We start from the raw sequence: 20,030 nt of genomic DNA, 5'->3' as shown, positions 1-20,030 counted from the left end.
CAAGATTATGATTTGTATAGATTTGTTAAACATTTCCCGTCACTAAAAAGATCAAAAATATCCAATCTTGTTTTACCCATAACTTCTTCATTTTAAATTCGTTTTGAGTGAATCAAATTGCTATGGTTTCATATTGAACTCTAATTTAATAATCCATACAGAAAAAGTATAGGTTTATTTTCGGAAATTTAAGTTACATGTCAATTACTAAAGAGGTAGTTATTTTCGTCGAAAGAACGACATCTTGATGACTATTTTGAAAAACATACTTTTACTTTGAGTTTAACCAAGATTTTTGGATATAGTTTCATGTTCATATGAAAAATTATTTTCTCAGAAGAACAACTTTTAAATCAAAGTTTATCATAGTTTTTAATTATCCAAACCAAAACAGCCCCCGGTTTCACTACGACGGCGTATATCCGATTTTATGGTGTTCATCGTGTTTCCAGGTTTTAAATCATTAAGTTAGTATATCATATAGATATAGAACATGTGTTTAGTTTATTTTAAAAGTCAAGTTAGAAGGATTAACTTTTGTTTGCGAACAAGTTTAGAATTAACTAAACTATGTTCTAGTGATTACAAGTTTAAACTTTCGAATAAGATAGCTTTATATGTATGAATCGAATGATGTTATGAACAACATTACTACCTCAAGTTTTCTGGATAAAACTACTAGAAATGAGAATAATGGATCTAGTTTCAAAGGATCCTTGGATGGATTGAAAGTTCTTGAAGCAGAATCATGACACGAAAACAGTTCAAGTAAGATTTTCACTCGAAATAAGATTGTTATAGTTGTAGAAATTGAATCAAAGTTTGAATATGAATATTACCTTGAATTAGAAAGATAACCTACTGTAAATAAAAAAGATTCCTTGATCTTAGATGATTACTTGGAATGGATTAGAAAGCTTGGAAGTAGACTTGCAAACTTGGAAGTATTCTTGATTTTTATGAAACTATACTTATGGAATTTATGAAGAACACTTAGAACTTGAAGATGGAACTTGAGAGAGATCAATTAGATGAAGAAAATTGAAGAATGAAAATGTTTGTAGGTGTTTTTGGTCGTTGGTATATGGATTAGATATATAAAGGATATGTAATTTTGTTTTCATGTAAATAAGTCATGAATGATTACTAATATTTTTGTAATTTTATGAGATATTTCATACTAGTTGCCAAATGATGGTTCCTGTGACGACCCGTCTTAATCCACCTGGATGAAGTCATCAACATTTGGTCCCGTTGCGAGGCGTTGACTTAAATTTGCCATGAACAACTCTAAGTAATATCTCTAAAATGAGCAAATGCACAGCGGAAGGTTTCTTTCATACCTGAGAATAAACATGCTTAAAAGTGTCAACCAAAAGGTTGGTGAGTTCATAGGTTTATCATAACAATCATTTCAATATCTTAATAGACCACAAGATTTCATATACACAAACGTTTTAATAAAAATATTCTAAGTGGTTAAGCACTTGGTAACCATACTTAACATTTAATCAACGTCGCATATTCCCTTTATTATGAAATCTCACTACACTGTACCAAGAGTAGTCACTGAAACAAAGTACTGTGCAACCGTTGAATACTGGTCGTCCAGTCCGGTTGGGGTTGTCAGGCCCGATAGATCTATCAACAGGATTCGCGTTTACAATACCACATGTAAATAGTAGTTACCAAGCTATTAGGGAAGATATGCAGGGTGGTACAACTCAACGTAGAATATATTTTAAGTACTTGTGTCTATGTCGTAAACATTTATTAAAGCAGCGCATGTCTTCTCATCCCAAAAATATATATTGCAAAAGCAATTAAAAAAGGAGCAAATGAAACTCACCTAATGTATGTTGTAGTAAAAATACATATAACGACATTGAACAAATGTAGGGTTGGCCTCGATTCACGAACCTATATCATTTGTATATTTATTAATATACATAGTCGTAATGGAACATATATGTGTATATATATATATATATATATATATATATATATATATATATATATATATATATATATATATATATTATTAGTGATAAAATTTTTATATTTATAATTTATATATATTTTATTATTTAATTAAATGTATTCATTTTAAATGAAAATATTATTATAGTTAAGTTAATTATACTTTTATATTATTATCATTTGTTTGTTGAAATTAGTAATTAATAATACTAAGATAATATTCGTAATGGTAAAAAAAATGGTAATATTGATAATACTTAGTAGTGCTGATAAAAATAATAATGTTAATAATCTTATTAGTGACAAATATAATGATGTTAATAAAAGTATTAGTTTTTACTGTTAATGATAGTTTTAATAACAAATCTTATGACAATAGTAGTTTTTAATAAAAAAAAATTTGTATTGATGGTAATGAAATAATTATTTGACAATAATACTTAATAATAATAATTTTTAACAATTTTATTACTAATAATAATAATATTAACAATAGTACTTATGTTTATAATAATAATTTCAATATTTATAGAATAATACTAATACTACTATTAATGAAAATAATAATAAATTTTATTATCTTCATAGTAATAATAATAATCATAATGATGATAATATTACTAAGATGATAACATAAATAATAATAGTAATTTTAATAATACATATAACAATAATTATAATACTTGTAAATGTAAATAGATAATAATTATAATTATAATACTAATAACAATAATATTAGTATCAATAATAATAATAATAATAACAATAACAACAATAATAATAATAATAATAATAATAATAATAATAATAATAATAATAATAATAATAATAATAATAATAATAATAATAATAATAATAATAATAATAATAATAATAATAATAATAATAATAATGAAATTAAAGGTAAGAGTGTATACCCTTTGAAAGGGTTTCTAAAAAGAAATACCCCAGATGAGAATCGAACCCGGGACCTCCCGCTAACAAACTAACACACTTAACCATTCAAGCACTTCAGTTTTTCTGATATTATAACACCTATTAATTTACTTAACTCCGTTTTCTGTTATTACCTCCTTCTTCATATATTTCGATGCAACCAGAGATCAATCCCAACTCAACTTAAAGTTTGATAAATAAAACGTCTTGTGTTTATAATTAACAGACACGAATAAATAAATTTTTTTTTAAAACAGATAGCAGGAGCTATGAACTGGTCACGAACAGACTTACTTGAACTCAATTCATGATTTCAGTTTCCAAGCACTTTTAGACTATGAGTTCAACATAAGATATGCCCTAAATCGTTCATAGAAACTCCATGAATTATCAATTTAACATTAACTGTAATAGATTTCTCGAATTTGATCAAAGTATACACGTTTGACTTTTCAATTTAAAATTTGACTTCAAAAATTAAACCTCAATTCAAGAAATTGGATCGTGCATGTGACGATCGCTCCAAATCCATATGGACGAACACGTCATTCATTGATTTCATTGCGAGGTATTTGACCTCTATATGATACGTTTTGTAAACATTGCATTCTTTTGAAAAGGCATACCATAAATGAATATTTAATTCCAAGGTTTTCGACATCTGATGATTTCTACATATAGAAAATCACCGTAAATAATAGTTTACAATATTACATCCGTTGAAAATGCAGTCAAAATAGATACATGATGATGGTTTTGTAAATGCAACGTTTTCTTGAATAAAGCATGCAAGACTCCATGCACATAGCTTGTATAACGTATAAGAAAACAGCGGAAGAATTCTAGGAAACCTGAGAATAAACATGCTAACAAGTGTCAACACAAAGGTTGGTGAGTTCATAGTTTTAATGTTTTGCATAATCTGTACATAAAGGTGGATCACAAGATTTCAGTTGTTTCATCCAGAAATGTTTATCAAAATATTCTACGAAATTGAGCACCCTGGTAACTAAACTTAACGTATATATAATTTATACCCTTTGTATAATCATCTTAATAATACACGAAAACCAACGTGTACGCTTCTCAAATAGCATACGTCCGTTAAAAGGCTAGTGCTCTAGCTCGGACGGGGATATCAAGCCCTATGGATCCATATACAACTACTCGCGCCCACCAATTCTTATAACCGGCAGTTACTAGTTACCAAAGCTAAGGGATTTTCGGTTCAAACTCGGTGTAGATTTTAGTATATACTTGTATCCATTGCGTTTAAAATAAAGTGCATGTATTCTCAGCCCAAAATTATAGATTGCAAAAGCAATTAAAAAGGGAGCAAATGAAACTCACACATATAAATCTAGTATTTTCAGTATTTATAAACAGTCGCATGTATTCTCAGCCCAAAAATATATTGAGTAAAAGGGATCATATAAAACTCACCTTAGCAGCACATAAAGTTGTTCATCGTAATGTGACCGAAACTCGGATAACCAAATAATCGTAGATCTCAACGTATCAATATTGTGATTCAATATTTCAGAAAAGTACGTAGACGCAACAGAGATGATAAACACTAGGTTTGACTTGCGAACTATACTCTTGAACATTACCCATAACCTCCTTAGTAATAACCCATAATTTCCTTAGCTCTATCCCGCTCGTAAAACTCATTTTTGAAAGTGACACGCTCATAACCTCGTCGTAGTATTTTATGTATAATACTAATTATTAATAATACTAATAATAATAAGATAAGATTAATAATAATAATAAGATTAATAATAATAATAATAATAATAATAATAATAATAATAATAATAATAATAATAATAATAATAATAATACGGAGTAAAATGATTTTAATCAGAAGTGGAAGTGGTCGAGCTTTTATAGTGTGGCCTGATTTCTCCTTCCATGCGATCGCATGGATTTTAGGCTATCTGGCCATGCGATCGCATGGCCTCTTTTTCCAGCTCACATGTTTTTAACTCCTAGCTTGTCGACATAATATAATAATATATAATATATATAATTTAAATTAATTAATTATATATTATATTTTATTTCCGTGCATAGTTGATTTGTAATTTTTGTTTCGATTAGTCGTACGTCGTCATTCGACTTATGTCCTGGTTTCGGTTTTTCGAATGTCCTATCGTATACTGAGAAAACTTGTACTTTACGTTTCGTGAATCGTACCTTTGTCAAAATATAGTCTTAAATCATCCATAAACTATACCACTCGAGGTATAACTTATACATTTAAGTGTTTTGGTCATTTACTTCATATCAAAAATGGTTTACTGTAGCAAAGCTAATGTAGCAATTCACTGTAGCAATTCACTGTAGCAAAGTCAATTTCACTGTAGCAAATAGTGTTTTTCGAAAACACTGTAGCATTTTGGGTACTGTAGCAATTTGAAAATACTGTAGCAAATTAGTGTTTTACTTGTTCATCTTAAATGCTTTAGTTAACTTATCTAAATATCAATCGAACAAATAAACGAATGTTACTATCGTTTACTAAATAACTTGAAATTATATATATGTATATATCTTTTTAATATATAAATCAGTTTTTAAATACACATTGAAAGTTATCTATAAATAAATTTTAATAATAAATATTTCAACTTATCATATATATTCAAATAGATATTTAAATTAATAAGTTTAATGTACGGTATCAAACAATTAATACATTGTTACCTTTTCAAGTTATAGTATATATGTATCTATTTACATATAATTGTTCGCGAATCGTCGAAAACAACCGAAAGGTATTTAAATATATAAAAGTAGTTCAAAAATTTTGATATTCAGTTTTACAGACTTTGCTTATCGTGTCAGAAATGTTAATCATACAAAGATTAAGTTTAAATTTGGTCAGAAATTTCCGGGTCATCACAGTGCAACGCTCCAGATAGTTTGAGTGGAAGTTTTTAAACAGAATAGTGTTAACAGATTTTTTTAGTTCGATTGTTTTCTGACTTTTTAGTATTTGAGTTGGAAACAGAGAAACCGACGGGTTTCTTGGGTTTTCTTTTGAAAATTTTCCATCTGATATTTACTAATATGGTGTTAATTGATATTGATAGTAAAAGGACTGTATGGGTTTATCAAATTCATCGAATGATTCGATTAATATAAGGCCAAAGTGAATGACAGGTTTCAAAATCAGAAACAGAAAAAGGAATAAAGAAAAATAAAGATTGTGTAAGATTCTCACTGAATTTGGATCGGTCTGCAATTGAATATGTTTTGAAATAGATTTGTAGAGACAAGAGAATCATTTAACTATAGCCTTGAAAATGATATGAAATAGAAATACGAGTTTTTGTTTGTATACGAGATATATACCTATCTGACAGTATTTATACATCTATATTTGTATTAATATACACTGTATATTTGTGTAATTATCTGTAGATGTCTGTTTTATATAATACTGTATATATACATATATATCTCTATGTATCTGTATATAATCATGTATATATATATTTATTTGTTTAAGCATTTATATAGATATACATTTGTTATTTATATATCTTATTTATATAATTGTGTTTAAATATCAAATTCTTAATTTTTTTTTTATATGATTAATTAGTATAATTATATTAATATGATTGGTAATACTAATAATATTTTTATAATAATATTATTGATAAAGGGTTTAATAAATAATAATATGATAATATTAATATTAACCAAAATGATCTTTTTTAATAAGTTTAAGTACTAATAATAACAATGATATTAATGATATTAATAATATATCAACTTATATATATTAAATTTTATAAATATATATTTTATACTAGACTTAATACTATAAATAATTAATATTGATATTAAAAATAATAGTAAAGTCGGTAATGAAAGTACGCAAGTAGTAAGTCGGTCCGAAAGGTCGTCAACCTAAATCAAGGGTTACTAGGTCAGTAGGTTGTTTTTATAAATTCTAATAGTGCATAAAATAAGTTTAAGTGTCATCTTCATCATCATTCATCATCATAAAAGCTAAGTAAGTTTGACAAGAATAGAGATCGAAACAATAGGCTGATTCGGTCAGGTTCTATGACCTCTACGTAAATCTAAAAGATGCATAGTCAGTGGCTATGGCTCCGTATATGAGTCCCCTAACCTCTGACCAATTTTCAGAACCTAACTCACCTTCGTTTGACCGTGGTCACGGTTTAAGTGCGAGTTGGTCAGAAATTTCAGCACAACGTTAATAGGGTGTAGTGAATCTCGGAGGGCCATAAATCCTAAATCATAACTCGGATTAAGACGAGGTCTAAACGAAAAATCATCTACTCGAAACGAACTAACTGAAAATAATCTTTCCAGTAGCCCAGGTGGTCTGATCAGATACGAAAAACAGTAGGTAAGTGCTCCGGTGGGGTTCTTAATGCTTGATGCTCATCACGGTTCTCATCCTTGATGCTTGTAGCTTCAAGTGTACAACTCGTTGATGGATTAGCATCACCTTGACTAAGATTCCACCATCAACAAAAAATATGTTAAGACCAAGTATGGATACAACTTAATCAAGAGAGTCTTAAATGGATGATGAACCAAGGTTACATCATATCCTTAGTCTTAACACAAATACAAGTCCTATTTACAAACAAAGTTACAAACTTTACATCAATCAAATAAGTATGAACATGATCTAAGTCAAATGAAGTGATGGAACCCTAAGCTAGAGAGCTTGGATCCCTTTCACACAAGTTACAAGGTTGCAAAGCTAGAAAGCTTGAACCTTTATTGTTCTTGAAGATCTTAACGCATAAAGCTTGGATCTTTAAGTTACATGAAGATAACAAACACAAGTTTGAATCTTTTTAACAAAATAACAAGATCATAAGTTAGAAAACTTAGATCTAACAAAAAGATATGGAGATTCAAGCTAGAAAGCTTGCATCTTGATTGTTCTTGAAGATCTTTAAGCATAAAGCTTGGATCTTTAAGATACATGAAGATTACAAACACAAGTTTGAACCTTTATAACAAAATAACATGATTAAAGCTAAAATAATCTAGATCTACAAAGTTGGTGAAGATTCAAAGCTGGAAAGCTTGAATCTTCCATGTTCTTGAAGGATTCATGCTTGAATCAACAAGATGTAATCAAGATCAAATCTAAAAAGCTTGATCTTTAATGATGACAATGACCACGAAATAGAAAGGAGAAGAAGAAGAAGAAAAAGCAAAACTTACAAATTTCTAGAGTGAGAAAGACTAGAAAGGAAATAAGAGAGCAAGTGTGTGTGAAATTCAAATGAGAGCAAGTGTTAAATGGATGGGATTAGGCTAGTATTTATAGGTGAATGAGGATGGTGGTGGGTGTGTGTGGCCGTGGGATCAAGGGGGGACAAAGGGGGACAAAAAGTTGCTTTATGGTTAATGGTTGTCTAAAGTAGGTACTTATGCTAGGATCCCATGTAACATTATGGATAATACCTGACATTTTTGCTAGCGTGTTCCCTCTAATTAAATGGGTAATTGTCTTATATATTAATGGGTTACTAGTAATTAATAAGTGGGCTAATCAATTGGGCCACTAGCTAGAGTAGGGTGGGCTTAAGTCCAACAAGGTAGAAAGTCCAACAAGACTAACTAGTAAGCTTAATTAAATTCCTACGCGTAATTAAGCATCCAAAAACCCAGGTAATTATTATTATAAAATAATAATTAATATTTCACAGTCATAATATTCCGGTTACGATAAAGGTCAAACGTGTGCGCAGTCCGCGGTTTATTCGAAACGTCAAGTAACACTAACGGTTATAAAGCATCTGGTGAACAAGTTGAGTATCCTACGTACTCTAAGGCACGTTTTAACATATAATTGGAAGTAAACCACGTATATCAAGTTTCCAGAGTATAAAGTAGCATAATACGCACAAAATCGCAGTTTCGCAAAAATACAAGGCACGAAAGCAAGTCGAAAAAGTTGGGTCGTTACATTACCCACCTGTTATTGGAAATTTCGTCCCGAAATTTAAGCTGATTGTGATGGAGTCAAGAAAAGGTGAGGATACTTCTGCATCATTTGTTCCTTTCTTCCCAGGTAAACTCAGGTCCAAGCTTGGCATTCCATCGAACTCGGACAATTGGAATCTTATTGCGTTTCAAGGTTTTGACCTCACGGTCCATAATTTCGACAGGTTCTTCCATGAAGTGGAGTTTGTCATCAAGCGTAAGTTCTTCCAATGGTTTGACAAGTTCTGATGGAGCAAGGCACTTCTTCAAATTTGATACATGGAAGGTAGGATGAACAGCACTCAACTGAGTCGGAAGATCCAGACGATAAGCAACGGGTCCAACGCATTCCAAAATTTCAAAAGGACTAATATATCACGGGTTTAAATTTTCGTGCTTTCCAAAATGAATTATGCCTTTCCAAGGCGCGACCTTCAACATTACTCGGTCACCCACGTTGAATTCGAAGCCTTTACGTTTAAGATCAGCATAACTCTTTTGGCGATCGCGAGCCATCTTAAGTCTCGCCTGAATCTGAGAGATCTTCTCCGTCATTTCATGGACTATCTCAGGTCCGGTGATTTGCACTTCGCCTAACTCGGCCCAACAAATAGGAGAATGGCACTTGCGGCCATACAACGCTTCAATAGGCGTGGCTTTAATACTCGAATGATAACTGTTGTTGTAAGAGAATTCGGCTAGCGGCAAATGCCCTTTCCCAAGACTTTTCGAAGTCAATAACATAGGCACGCAACATGTCCTCCAAAGTCTGAATCGTTCGTTCGCTCTGACCGTCGGTTTGGGGGTGATACGCGGTGCTCATGTTGAGACGAGTTCCCAAGGCTTCTTGCAAAAAATGCTAGAATCTGGAAGTAAAATGGGGATCACGATCTGAGATAATTGATAGGGGTACACCATGACAAGATACAACCTCTTTGATGTACATTTGAGCAAGTATCTCCATTGTATCTATTTCTTTCATTGCTAGGAAATGAGCAGATTTGGTAAGACGGTCAACGATAACCCAGATTATATCGTATTCGCTCACCGTCTTTGGTAGCTTCGTGATGAAATCCATCGTAATTGCTTCCCATTTTCATTGTGGGATTTCTGGTTATTGGAGTAATCCAGATGGCCTCTGATGTTCAGCCTTAACCTTCGAGCAAGTCAAACACCTCCCAACATAAGTTGCAACATCCTTCTTAAGATTTGGCCAACAATACTGTTCCATAAGATCGTGGTACATTTTTCCGGCTCCTAGATGAATCGAATATCTCGACTTGTGGGCTTCATCAAGTATAAGGCTTCGTAAATCTCCATAACGAGGTACCCAAATTATTCGAGCATAACATCAGAGTCCAGACTCCTTAACCTCGAATTTAGAGACCAGGATGTTCAGATATTCATGAGATATGTTCTCCTCCTTGAGAGCCTCTTCTTGGGCTACTCGGATCTGGCTATGGAGGTTCGAATGGATGGTGATGTTCAGAGCCCGAACACGAAGAGGTACCGTTCTCTCCTTTCGACTTAAAGCGTCGGCTACAACATTGGCCTTACCAGGATGGTAACGAAGTTCACAATTATAGTCGTTCAGCATCTCAATCCATCGTCGTTGTCTCATGTTCAGGTTTTCTGGTCAAAGATGTGTTGGAGACTTTTGTGATCGGTGAATATGGTACTCTTTGTCCCATAAAGATAGTGTCTCCACAACTTCAAAGCGAAGACAACGGCTCCAAGTTCGAGATCATGGGTAGTGTAGTTTCGCTCATGAATCTTCAGCTGACGAGATGCATAAGAAATGACCTTCGTTCTTTGCATCAATACACAACCAAAACCATTCTTCGAAGCATCGCAGTACACAATGAATTCGTCACTGCCTTCAGGAAGAGATAGGATAGGTGCAGTGGTTAGCTTCTATTTCAGGGTTTGAAATGCTACTTCTTGTTCGGTTTCCCAAAGGAACTTCTTCCCTTTGTGAGTCAGTGCAGTCAAAGGACGCGCAATCAACGAAAAACCTTCAATAAATCTCCGGTAATAACCGGCAAGGCCTAGAAATTGGCGGATGTGAGTTGGAGTAGTGGGTGTCTCTCACTTGCTGATAACCTCGATCTTTGCAGGATCAACTTTGATACCTTGATCACTCACAATATGACCCATAAATTGGACTTCCTTCAACCAAAATTCACACTTGGAGAATTTGGCATAAAGTTGCTCTTGTCTCAAGAGTTCAAGCACTAGTCGGAGATGTTGCTCATGTTCTTCTTCGCTCTTGGAGTAGATGAGGATATCATCTATGAAGACGATAACGAAATTCTCTAGGTATGGCATACATACACGATTCATGAGGTCCATGAATATAGCGGGTGCGTTGGTTAAACCGAACAGCATCACGAGAAACTCATAATGACCATAGCTGGTTCTGAATGCAGTCTTCATCACATCACTCTCCTTCACCCTCAATTGGTGATAACCAGATCGCAAATCGATCTTAGAGTAAACGCTTGATCCCTGCAGCTGATCAAAAAGATCATCAATTCGGGGAAGAGGATATCGGTTCTTGATCGTGAATTTGTTGAGTTCTCGGTAGTCGATACAAATGCGGAAAGATTCGTCCTTCTTCTTCACGAATAAAACAGGTGCGCCCCAAGGCGATGAACTCGGTTGGATAAATCCATGGTCTAGCAATTCCTGCAGTTGACTCTGCAAATCTTGCAGTTCGGAAGGTGCTAGTCGATAAGGTATGCGAGTTACGGGTGCAGCACCCGGTACTAGATCGATCTGGAACTCCACTGCTCTCAGTGGCGGTAATCCAGGAAATTCTTCCGGAAAGACATCAGGAAATTCGTTCACGATTCGTACATCATTCACACTCTTCACCTCGGCTTCTAACGTTTTCACATGTGCTAAAACAGCAAGACGTCCTTTCTTCATGATCTTTTGTGCTTTCATGCAACTAATGAGGTTCAGCTTCGAACTACATCTCTCTCCGTAAATAATCAGTGGCTCTCCATCTCCGTGGGGTATACGAAGAGCTTTATCTCCACAGATAACGTCGTCCATCACTTTGGTCAACCAGTCCATGCCGACAATCACATCAAAGTTCCTAATTTAATGGGTATCAAGTCAATTGCGAAATCCACACCAGCTATGTTGATAATAGCTCCTCGGCCAATTTGGTCAACTTTTTCAAGTTTCCCATTGGCTACCTCAACTAGCATACTCTCCTCTAAAGGCACTAACGACCAATCTATCTTAGAGCAAAAGTTTCTACAGACATAGCTTCTATCAGCACCAGTATCAAATAGGACAGAGGCTAATAGATTGTTGATAGTGAATATACCTGTAACCAAGTCGGGGTTCTCACGGGTATCCCTTGTGTTCACATTGAAAGCTCTTCCACGCGGTGGTCCTCCGTCCTTTCACTTGTTGGGACACTCATTCCGAAGGTGGCCCTGCTGTCCACACTCATAGCATTTCCTTGGTCCATTTGGGTTTGTCCTCACAGCTAGGATGGGGATCTTGTAGTTCTTGCCAACGTGCCCAATCCTGTTGCACTTTTCACAGACCGCATTACAGTACCCGGTATGGTGCTTATAGCACCTCTTGCACTGTGGTAGACTACCCTTGTAATTGGGGTTCGAGCTAGTGTTCGGGTTGGGGTTCCTTCCATCGTTAGGACTCTTAGCGGGGGTTTAATCATAGGTTCTACCCTTGTTGTTGTAGTCCCACTTACGCTTCTCACCACTGGCTTCCGATTCGGATTTAGCCTTTTTCGGTTCTTTGCTGATAATTTGTTTCATAAGGGTATGCGCCATGCGCATAGCTGCCGGGATGTTGGGTGGATTAGAAGAGATGACATTTCCCTGAATGGACTTGGGAAGTCCCCACAAGTATCGTTCCATTCTCTTAAATTCCGAGGTGACCATCGTGGGACACATCAGCGCTAATTCCAGATACCTACGGTTGTAACCATCAAGATCGTTGCCCACAACCTTCAAATCCCAGAACTTAGCCTCCATCTTCTGTATCTCTGTCCTGGGGCAGTACTCTTCGATCATGGCCCCCTTGAATTCTTCTCACGGAATGGCATAAGCCTCATCAATACCCTTAGCTTGAGCCAGTGTTTTCCACCAGGTTTGGGCGCCGTCTGACAGCGTACAGGAGGCATACTTGTTTTTATTCGCCTCTGAGTAGTTGCTTACACGGAACACAGCCTCTAATTTCCCAAACCACCTAGTCAGACCAACTGGCCCCTCAGTACCGCTAAAGTTGTGGGGCTTGCAGTTTTGAAACTCTTTGTATGTGCACCCGTTACGAATGGGCTGGTCAACTGGTGGAGCTTGTGGGTTGATTTCTGCAATAGCTGCGGCTACTCTTTCCGCAATCATTTCCTCGATTTGGGCTACTGTGGGTGCTGCTCGTCCGTTTGCCATTGCTCTTTTAAACAGAAATTTTGACTTAAGTCAAAATCCAGCATTTAATAAATAATAATATAGTATATGGCAACCAACATGAAATCAACGCCACACATGTTAACTACGTAATGCACTAGATACAGATACCACAGAAACATCATACAGTAATGTAATTAGAACACCGTACAAAAAGTAAACAACACTAAGTTTCATTCATTAATAACAAGTTGCATACATCCGCATAAGTTCGCACAATACATGAGTAAAACATGAAACTACAACGAGATTACATAATAAAATCTTCTACAATGCCCTATGGTGATGGTGGGTAAAGGATGTCCATTACGTGGGACATCTGGTCCTCGAGCTCAGTTACCTGAGCACGGAGGATCTCCACTTCCCTCTCCAGTTCCTCGACGGAGGGAGATGGTGGGGCAGGCAGTGCAGTCGGTACAGGTGATGCAGGTGGTGCAGATGGTCCAGCGCCAGAAGTAGATGGTGCGCAACGGTAAGCCTTACGCACGAATGGATTAGCAGGGTAAGGCACAACCCGCTTACGGGCGGTAACCCTACGACGCTGACCATGTGCGTCAGTGAACGCTCGACCTCCGTTGATCCCCAGAATAACGGTGCTGTCGAAACGGTACCACTTCTTCGGCGGGGTGGATGGTGGCTGTACAGATGCATCATCAGGGTCCTCCTCGTCGGAGTCATTGTCACAAGACTCGTCTGTGGATGAGTCATCGGATGATGAATCATCGAAAACAGCTGGAGGTGGCGGCGCTCGGTGACCGGTAGTCATGATCCGGTATCTAAAAGGTGGGATCGGTATGACACGTCCATCAGGAAGGCGTCAGCACCAATGGTTATGCTCATTACGGAATGGAACGTCCCCGTATTCTCCAGGAATCACAACACTACTGGAGCGGGGCTGTGGCTCCGAGGGTCTTGGGGCAAGTAGAGCTGGAATCTCCGGGGGGGTCCTGGGCTCCGTCTGAGGTAACCACTGGGGCAGGCGTATGGCTGCTGGTTCCGGAGGATGAAGCGCCGGGGTCACTGGTGGGTGTCGCCGACGGGATCGGAGGATCAATAACAGTGGTAGGTGAAGTGGCTGAAGAGTCTGAATCGCTGCCCAAAATGATGACAGGTGGAATATCCGACATCTGAACAGGGAAAAATAACTTTTCCATGTCAGTAAGTCATAAAGCAAGCACGTATTAGGCACTACAGCAATCTAGCATGGCAGTAATAATAACAGTGCTAAACAGAAATAACATGTGAAAGCAGATAGTAATCATGCAATAGCGGAAATAAGCATACAACAAGTTCGCATGGCAGTGAAGATAAGCAATAGCATGCAGTAAGATCATACAGCTGAAAATGTAGACAAAAGCATGCAGTAAGTTTCACAGAAACAAGTAAACTAGCAAGTTGTAGATTAGTCCTATTAGTGAATCCTACTTAGGTTCGGTCTAGACTCACTAATGCAACCTAATTCCCTACAACCAATGCTCTGATACCAAATGTGACGCCCCGTACAAAACCATCGTGTACGATTCGTCAACAATAGGATCTTTACACGGTCAAGTACTACATGCTGTTTGAAAACCAGTTTTGCATTCATAAAAGATAACGTTTACAAAAGATAACATGACACAAAGGTCGTTACAAAGTCATTATTCAAATAACATAAGTTGCGAATGCAAAATAAAAGTTTCATGATTGGGACATCTCTAAGTAATGCGGCGCAAATCTAACACATCAGGTCCTTAACATCAATCAATAACACCAAGACAGCAAGTCTAACAGCAAGACATCAAATCTAAACAGCGGAAGCAACAAACCACTAAGCACCTGAGAAAACATGCTTAAAAACGTCAACAATAATGTTGGTGAGCTATAGTTTAAGTTGTAACAGTAATATAAGATAGGCCACGAGATTTCAGTATAACAAAACAGTATGAAAAGTATATGTATAACCGTGGGCACTCGGTAACTAGACTTAACGTTTTTAACCCCCTGAAAGTACACTTGGCGAGTGCGTATGTTCACGAAGTATTAAACACCCGTTAAATGTTAGTGCGACTAGCCCGAGTGGGGATGTCAAACCCTATGGATCCATATCTAAGATTCGCGTTCACCGGTTCAAATACCAATGACTAAACGTTACTGTGCTAAGGGGAATGTTTATGCCGTTGTATAACCTACACACATATAAAGTTTAAGTACTCATGCCTAGTATGTAAAACGTAAAAATCACATGTATTCTCAGTCCAAAGTAAAAAGGGATGCTATAACTCACAGTGATAAAAGCGGTAAAGTCGGTAATGAAAGTACGCAAGTAGTAAGTCGGTCCGAAAGGTCGTCAACCTAAATCAAGGGTTACTAGGTCAGTAGGTTGTTTTTATAAATTCTAATAGTGCATAAAATAAGTTTAAGTGTCATCATCATCATCATTCATCATCATACAAGCTAAGTAAGTTTGACAAGAATAGAGATCGAAACAATAGGCTAATTCGGTCAGCTGCTATAACCTCTACGTAAATCTAAAAGATGCATAGTCAGTGGCTATGGCTCCGTATATGAGTCCCCTAACCGGTGACCAATTTTCAGAACCGAACTCGTCTTCGTTTGACCGTGGCGACGGTTTAAGTGCGAGTAGGTCAGAAATTTCAGCACAACGTTAATAGGGTGTAGTGACTCTCGGAGGGCCATAAATCCTAAACCGTAACTCGGATTAAGACGAGGTCTAAACGAAAAATCATCTACTCGAAATGAACTAACTAAAAATAAACTTTCCAGTAGCCCAGGTGGTCTGATCAGATACGAAAAACAGTAGGTAAGTGCTCCGGTGGGGTTCTTAATGCTTGATGCTCATCACGGTTCTCATCCTTGATGCTTGTAGCTTCAAGTGTACAAATCGTTGATGGATTAGCATCACCTTGACTAAGATTCCACCATAAACACACAATATGTTAAGACCAAGCAAGGATACAACTTAATCAAGAGAGTCTTAGATGGATGATGAACCAAGGTTACATCATATGCTTAGTCTTAACACAAATACAAGTCCTATTTACAAACAAAGTTACAAACTTCACATCAATCAAACAAGTATGAACATGATCTAAGTCAAATGAAGTGATGGAACCCTAAGCTAGAGAGCTTTGATCCCTTTCACACAAGTTACAAGGTTACAAAGCTAGAAAGCTTGAACCTTTATTGTTCTTGAAGATCTTGACGCATAAAGCTTGGATCTTTAAGTTACATGAAGATAACAAACACAAGTTTGAATCTTTTTAACAAAATAACAAGATCATAAGTTAGAAAACTTAGATCTAACAAAAAGATATGGAGATTCAAGCTAGAAAGCTTGCATCTTGATTGTTCTTGAAGATCTTGAAGCATAAAGCTTGGATCTTTAAGATACATGAAGATTACAAACACAAGTTTGAACCTTTATAACAAAATAACATGATTAAAGCTAAAATAATCTAGATCTACAAAGTTGGTGAAGATTCAAAGTTGGAAAGCTTGAATCTTCCATGTTCTTGAAGGATTCATGCTTGAATCAACAAGATGTAATCAAGATCAAATCTAAAAAGCTTGATCTTTAATGATGACAATGACCACGAAATAGAAAGGAGAAGAAGAAGAAGAAAAAGCAAAACTTACAAGTTTCTAGAGTGAGAAAGACTAGAAAGGAAATAAGAGAGCAAGTGTGTGTGAAATTCAAATGAGAGCAAGTGTTAAATGGATGGGATTAGGCTAGTATTTATAGGTGAATGAGGATGGTGGTGGGTGTGTGTGGCCGTGGGATCAAGGGGGGACAAAGGGGGATAAAAAGTTGCTTTATGGTTAATGGTTGTCTAAAGTAGGTACTTATGTTAGGATCCCATGTAACATTATGGATAATACCTGACATTTTTGCTAGCGTGTTCCCTCTAATTAAATGGGTAATTGTCTTATATATTAATGGGTTACTAGTAATTAATAAGTGGGCTAATCAATTGGGCAACTAGCTAGAGTAGGGTGGGCTTAAGTCCAACAAGGTAGAAAGTCCAACAAGACTAACTAGTAAGCTTAATTAAATTCCTACGCGTAATTAAGCATCCAAAAACCCAGGTAATTATTATTATAAAATAATAATTAATATTTCACAGTCATAATATTCCGGTTACGACAAAAGTCAAACGTGTACGCAGTCCGCGGTTTATTCGAAACGTCAAGTAACACTAACGGTTATAAAGCATCCGGTGAACAAGTTAAGTATCCTACGTACTCTAAGGCACGTTTTAACATATAATTGGAAGTAAACCACGTATATCAAGTTTCCAGAGTATAAAGTAGCATAGTACGCACAAAATCGCAATTTTGCAAAAATACAAGGCACGAAAGCAAGTCGAAAAAGTTGGGTCGTTACATTATATCCTTATGGTTCCATGAAAATCACCATGTTTGAAATGTCGTGTCGTGCAAATTTTGAAACCCCATCTCTTGCCATTTTACAAACCTTTTGCGTTGTTCAGTTTCCAATCTTGGTTGATAATCGTTCGATAACCAAGCTGGCTTTGTTGATACTCCCAAGCCAATGTAAACATTAAATGGAAGTGATATTTTTTCTTTGTAAACGACACCTTTTTTTCTGAGGAGTATAACAATATCCTTCTTTGGGTGCATTTTCACCAATTGGCCACACACTAATAGATGCCCGGCAATGAAGAAAAACAAAATTGAATATATATATATATATATATATATATATATATATATATATATATATATATATATATATATATATATATATATATATATATATATATATATATATTACGAACTTGCATGTGTGGTATGTGCGTTCCCCCAATCCTTTGCGAATGTATATGTTTTGCTTTGCAGAGATGAAGATGAAGATGAAAATGTTCATGCCCCTTCAGAAGCCGCTGGGAGTCCTCCTGTGTAACAACCCAACCCGTTAACCAACCGAAAACAATACACAAATTTTTTATTTTTTTATATACCGTGGGGTGCGCGGCGCGCGACCCTTGTTGTGCGCGGCGCGCACAACGCCTTTCAGCTTCTGTCCGATTTTGCCATTTTTCGCTTAAAGATCTCCCACTTCCCGACACTTTTAGACGAAATGCTTTTCACAACACATTAATATAAGTAAAACAAACACGTTTCAATAATAAAACAAGTTTTACGAAACCGGGCCCACATATGCCGAATTACGAGTTTCGTACAAAATATAAGTTTCGACCACATTAGTTAAATTCCAAACGACACTTTGAGCATGGTGTTTGGAGGTTAAACTACCCAAATCTTAGTCGATCTTCCAAAAACTAAACCCTCGAGAGCCACTACTAATCCAAACGGATACCTTTGCCCTTGTCCACGTCGGAGCCTAAAAAGGTAAACAAAGAGAGGGTAAGCTAACGCTTAGTGAATGCAATAGTTACACATATATAACCTACTTACTTGCCATCGCTTACACAAATACCTCATACATGCTAGCATTTTAAATTAGCATACCATTTCAACGTACAATGCTAAATCCACGATATCACGAGTTAGCACAAACAATAGCATATAACATGAACAATATAATATGCTATACTACAACACATAACCATGGTTAACCATTCATACAAGGAGATGGTGCTTGCAACACCATCGGAGTTCGCAACATCCATTAGTGTACTTAACACCGCGTATCACTAACCCCCAGGTGGTATCTTAACACCGCGACTAATCCACCTTCCATGACATTGTGGAGTCTTAACACCGCGACAAGCCCACATTGAAATGTCCCGTTCTTATTGATTAAAAACGTTCCATATTAATTGATTTCGTTGCGAGGTTTTGACCTCTATATGAGACGTTTTTCAAAGACTGCATTCATTTTTAAAACAAACCATAACCTTTATTTCATAAATAAAGGTTTAAAAAGCTTTACGTAGATTATCAAATAATGATAATCTAAAATATCCTGTTTATACACGACCATTACATAATGGTTTACAATACAAATATGTTACATCGAAATCAGTTTCTTGAATGCAGTTTTTACACAATATCATACAAACATGGACTCCAAATCTTGTCCTTATTTTAGTATGCAACAGCGGAAGCTCTTAATATTCACCTGAGAATAAACATGCTTTAAACGTCAACAAAAATGTTGGTGAGTTATAGGTTTAATCTATATATATCAAATCGTAACAATAGACCACAAGATTTCATATTTCAATACACATCCCATACATAGAGATAAAAATCATTCATATGGTGAACACCTGGTAACCGACATTAACAAGATGCATATATAAGAATATCCCCATCATTCCGGGACACCCTTCGGATATGATATAAATTTCGAAGTACTAAAGCATCCGGTACTTTGGATGGGGTTTGTTAGGCCCAATAGATCTATCTTTAGGATTCGCGTCAATTAGGGTGTCTGTTCCCTAATTCTTAGATTACCAGACTTAATAAAAAGGGGCATATTCGATTTCGATAATTCAACCATAGAATGTAGTTTCACGTACTTGTGTCTATTTTGTAAATCATTTATAAAACCTGCATGTATTCTCATCCCAAAAATATTAGATTTTAAAAGTGGGACTATAACTCACTTTCACAGATTTTTACTTCGTCGGGAAGTAAGACTTGGCCACTGGTTGATTCACGAACCTATAACAA

Source organism: Rutidosis leptorrhynchoides, chromosome 2, assembly GCF_046630445.1.
Source record: "Rutidosis leptorrhynchoides isolate AG116_Rl617_1_P2 chromosome 2, CSIRO_AGI_Rlap_v1, whole genome shotgun sequence".
In the NCBI taxonomy this organism is placed as follows: domain Eukaryota; kingdom Viridiplantae; phylum Streptophyta; class Magnoliopsida; order Asterales; family Asteraceae; genus Rutidosis; species Rutidosis leptorrhynchoides.
The sequence above is the reverse complement of the archived record's forward strand: the minus strand, read 5'-3'. Positions refer to the sequence as shown.